This window comes from Mauremys mutica, chromosome 9 (assembly GCF_020497125.1).
Source record: "Mauremys mutica isolate MM-2020 ecotype Southern chromosome 9, ASM2049712v1, whole genome shotgun sequence".
NCBI classification, from domain to species: domain Eukaryota; kingdom Metazoa; phylum Chordata; order Testudines; family Geoemydidae; genus Mauremys; species Mauremys mutica.
Window position 1 is genome coordinate 50,936,174 of NC_059080.1, and position 5,230 is coordinate 50,941,403.

The 5,230-nt window shown below is 49.8% G+C and overlaps 1 long non-coding RNA gene across 1 annotated transcript; it reads right to left on the minus strand.

Annotated features, from left to right (window-relative positions):
- Window positions 1-288: 288 nt before the first annotated feature.
- Window positions 289-1,787, minus strand: LOC123377960. The gene is made up of 3 exons (XR_006582397.1): window positions 1,672-1,787; window positions 901-1,142; window positions 289-358 (listed from the first exon to the last, which is right to left on the minus strand). It is a non-coding gene; the product is annotated as an uncharacterized LOC123377960 (long non-coding RNA).
- Window positions 1,788-5,230: the final 3,443 nt, after the last annotated feature.

The following is a 5,230-nucleotide window of genomic DNA, read 5'->3' on the forward strand; positions in this document are numbered from 1 at the left end:
GTAAGCCCCACAGGCCACGCTTATCCCTGGTATAACTCCACTGAAGGCAATGGAGCTTGGCCCTGGGTTATTAAGGGCCAGACTTCCAAAAGAGCTCAGCATGAACACTTCGGAAAATCCAGGCTTTCTTGAGGTGCCTACATGGGACCTGGCCTCTTTTGAACATTTGGTTTTAAGAACTTTTTCATCTCCGCGTCCCTCCATGCATTCAAGAAAATAAAATACATTCAAAACCCTGTGCCCATCTTCAGTTCTTACTTTTCTCTTACCCTCAGGGGCATAAATGCCACTAAGATCTTCTTCTTATGCACAACAAATCTATATTGGGGCCAGTCCTCAGCTTCAGCAGGACTTCTGCCTGAGTAAGGGACAGAGAAAAGACTTCAGTATTGGGCCTTTATTCTTCAGCTTACATTACATCAATGCCTCAAGAGAAGACCACCTGGAGAAAATTGATTGTCTTTAGCAGAGGAAACCAAGGAGACAGCTCGGGTTCTCTCCCAGATGAGTCATGAGTCTTGAGGAGAATGAGGTGGTTAATTAAATGAATTCATGGTCCTGGGGAATGGGGGTGGAGGGGAGAAGGGCTCTCCCAAGGGTAGGTGTTCTTTGTAGAGGGTTTTGGAGTCTTGGGCAGAGTGGAAATTCTCTTTGTGTCTTGAACTGAGATGTGGAGATGCTCTCAGGGGTGGGTTCTTCATGTATCACATTGGGAGGAAGCTGCTTTTCTGGGGAGATTGCAGCATTGCTAACTTGGGAGGAGGGGGTCTGCTCTTGCTTGGGGACTCAGTAACTCCTGTTGGGGAGGGAATGTTCCTGGGTAGGGGGAAAGGATTGGGCCCCTACAGACACCCTCTATCTGGAACTTACATGCCAAAGTCATAGGTGCATTAGAAGTACCTTGGCTACATCCTGCTGTGTCCGGTGGATGGGCAGGGCCAGCCAGCTTCCACTTTCTTGAATGCTTTGCTGCCACTGAGCCTGGCTGAGCAGCTCACCCTAGGGGTGTCTCAGCTGTGTTGGTTCATGTACATTACATCCAATGGGCCAAATTAAGGCAGGTCCGCTGGGGGTTCATCAACGAGAGCTTCTTCTGCGCCAGCGCTCCCACGTAGCAGGCAGCCATGAATTAGCTGCAAGAGCTGGGAGCACAGAGAAGAGAGGGTCACCAACCCAGAGCTTGCCGGGCTGCACCGCTGGAAGCGCCAAAGTCACAAGACTGATCATCACTGAAATCCAGCTCGCCCTGCAGGCATTACATCTCAGGCATAAGGGCTTCCTGCATACTGCTCCAGCAGCCAGGTCTCTCCCCCGCCCCCTTCCTCTCCCATAGGGCTCCACTGGCTCCTGTGGCCACTATTCGGCTCTAAATGTTGTTTGGCGTGTTTGGCCATCTGAGCAACCTGACTGGCTGAGCCATCAAGAATTTCCCAGTGAGCTCACTGCTGATGGTATGAACTGAATGTTGTCAAGTGGATCCAAATAATAACCACCCATCAGGGTGTTACCCAACCAGAGAAAATTGCCTGTCTCAAACACAGAGTAGGGAAAGGGTGTCAGGCTGGCAGCCTCTTGCTCAAGTGAGAGGATTTCTAAAGAGCCTGGCATAATACATGGAGTGCTACTGGGGTGTGTCGGCTGTCTGAGCTGGTAAGAAAGTTAATGACTCACCTGTCAGACGCAGCTCAGCTTCAGAAAATTCCCAGCGAGGTCACTCCCCTTGCCAGGCAGGAAACGCTCGAGACCAATTCAATACATTTATAAATGAAAATAGATAAGCTGGATGAGTAAGTGATGCAATACAAATAAAGTCACGCTCAGCAACCATGGGGCCACGGCAAGGAAAGTATCATTTGTTCCTGCCAGCCCCCCAGACAGCAAGTTGGTTCTGGAGACACTGACCAGACAGCGGCAACTATCAGCGGGAAGTGGGAGAAAGGAGACTGGCTTGCCAGTAAGCTTCCTGCAAAGGCAGCCTAGGGCAGGACTGAATCAGCTGGAAGCTAGCAGACATCACCTTCAGCCCCAGGACTTGTGGGAACCTCCCATCGTTCCTGAGCCCCACATGGAGAATGACATGTACACAGATGAGATGCCTGACAACGTGCTAACAGAAGATTAGATGGACACATCTGCCACCTGCCCTGAGTGAGAGAGACAAGCCTGATATGGGTCATTATATTGGACAGGCACTTGCCATTGTGCACACGGCCAATAGCAGACACTCATAGATTCCAGTCAGGGTCGTCTCCTTCAGAGCCACATGGAGGTGGCAGAGCCACTCCCTAGGCAACTCTAGGCTGTCCTGGGGATCTGTATATGCCCATCTTCTTGAGAAATGGGGACCAGAGTCCTGGATTTCCCTGGGAACTTTTGGCCACAAGGTGTATCCCATGCACTAGCAATGTGTTTTGCCTGTGAGGGAGGGGTCTGACTGTTGCATTGTTCACAAGTGCTCACACGCCACGCACACACAACCCCCGAGTGGTGGTGTACTCTCAGAGGCAGGACCAGCTTCCTGGAGAGTCAAAACCAGTGGCAGAATGTAGTGTCAAGTTGTAAGGAGCATTCACAAAGCAAACTGGCTCATGTTTGATTGCTATGAAATGCTCTTACTCAGGGCCGATGCAAGGAAGTTTCGTGCCCTAGGCGAAACTTCCACCTTGCGCCCTCCCCTGTCCCCGAGCCATGCGGCAGCTCCCTGCCCACCCCCCCACCGTGAGGCACCCCCCCCCACATGGCAGCTCCCCCCCTCTGCCCTGAGGCACCCCCCCTGCAGCAATTCCCCCGCCAGGGAGCCATGTGGCAGCTCCCCACCCCAGCTCACCTCTGCTCCACCCCCTCCCCGAGCCCTGCGGCAGCTCCCCACCCTCCCCTCTGCCCTGAGGCACCTCCCCCGTGGCAGTTCCTCACCCCCACTCCACCCTGAGGCGCCCCCCTGTGGCAGCTCCCCCCCCCGGCCCGGGGACCCGTGCGGCAGCTCCCCACCCCAGCTCACCCCTGCTCCGCCTCCTCCCCAAGCACGCTGTGGCTGCTTCACTTCTCCCGCCTCTCAGGCTTGCGGCGCCTAAGCTGATTGGTGCTGCAAGCCTGGGAGGCGGGAGAAGTGAAGCAGCTACGGCGTGCTCGGGAAGGAGGCAGAGCAGGGGTGAGCTGGGGCAGGGAGTTCCCCTGCGTGCCGCCCCCCCCCCTTACTTGCTGCAGGTGGCCCTCCCCGCGCTCCCCTGCCCCAGCTCCCTCCGCCTAAATGCCAGTGGCAACTGGGGCGGCCGAAGATCCGGCCACCACTGTCGCCGCCGAAGAAACTGCCGCCCCCCAAATCCTAGCACCCTAGGCGACCGCCTAGGTCGCCTAATAGGTTGCACAGGCCCTGCTCTTACTCATAACACAGGGGGAGAAAATGAAGGCCTGGAGCTCAGACCTTGGGATAGACACAGTGAATCTGTCCCCTGGGAGGAAGACGGGCAGAATAGTGGAGAGAGTGACCATGTCATAACTAGAACAGGAGTACTTGTGGCACCTTAGAGACTAACTAATTTGTTTGAGCATAAGCTTTCGTGGGCTACAGCCCACTTCATCGGATGCATAGAATGGAATATATAGTACATTGGCCAAACCGGACAGTCACTATGCAAAAGAATAAATGAATAAATGGACACAAATCTGACATCAGGAATCATAACATTCAAAAACCAGTAGGAGAACACTTCAACCTCTCTGGTCACTCAGTAACACACTTAAAGGTGGCAATTTTGTAACAGAAAAGCTTCAAAAACGGACTCCAACGAGAAACTGCTGAACTTGAATTTATATACAAACTAGATACCATTAATTTTGGCTTGATTAGAGACTGGGAATGGCTGAGTCATTACACAGATTGAATCTATTTCCCCATGTTAAGTATCCTCACACCTCTTGTCAACTGTCTGAAATGGGACATCCTGATTATCACTACAAAAGTTGTTTTTCTCCTGCTGATTATAGCTCATCTTAATTAATTAGCCTCTTAGAGTTGATATGGCTACTTGCACCTTTTCATGTTCTGTATGTATATATATATCTCCTTACTATATGTTCCATTCTATGCATCTGAAGAAGTGAGCTGTAGCCCACGAAAGCTTATGCTCAGATAAATTTGCTAGTCTTTAAGGTGCCACAAGTTCTCCTGTTCTTTTTGTGAATACAAACTAACACGGCTGCTACTCTGAAACATGTCACAACTGCTGCTCAAGATGCTTCGCTCTGGAATATGTCCTCCCACTTAGCATACACTCCCCCCAGCCCCAGGAATAAGACAACAGGCCGGGGGATGGGAGAAGCCCAAAACAATGGCTCTGAGCCCACTGAAAATGGAAATCAGGCAAGAAAAATCCAGATCATCTGTATGTCACACCTGATTCCATCATTCCGAAAGAACTGACACAGATTAACGAGCATGTACACGAGCCATGATTAGTAAGATTTGTCTGTTGTATTAGGTAGTAGGTTATAAGTCATCAGAAGTCAGGGAAAAGAGATAGGCTTGATATGGGATTTAAATAGAAGGGCAGGCAAATAGGTAAAGTGTGGCAATCGGGGCATTCCAGATGATGAGGAAAGCGTGGGAAAAAGACATACCACCGGATATGGAAGATCAGGGAACATTAACGGCATGTCATAGAGCTGCATTTGACTTGCTGCAAAAAATAATCATCATCATCATAATAAAAACACTTTTTTTTTCATTTTCATCTATTTGGTTTTTGCAGAATTTCAGGTTTTCAAAAAAAACCAAACCTAACATTTTTAGTTTTCAACTACTGAGAGCTGAAAAAAATGGTTTTAAAGATTTTTGATGAAAATCCAAAACATTCCTTATGAAAACTGATGTTTTTGGTTTAGCCAAAAAGCCATTTTTCCCCTCAAAAAATAGTTTGAATGAAAAATATTCAGTCAGCTCTAATATTTAATTAATCTAGGACACTGGCTAGAAATGAGAGAGAGATGAGGCTGGAGAAGGGCAGATAGAGAAAAGCAATCCACAGACAGCAAAATGCCCCAAATTCCTGTGCACTCTGACACCTGACCAAGAAGGTGTCCAGGTTGGATCCTATCAATTGCAACACTGCAGAGGAGATGAACCAATAAGGAGAGGTGCTTGGGGTTGGATGGACCATGCAGAAAGGCAGCTTCAGCTCTGTGGAAGAGTTGGAAGTGGGACAAGACATGATCAAGGAATTGTTTTGACGGA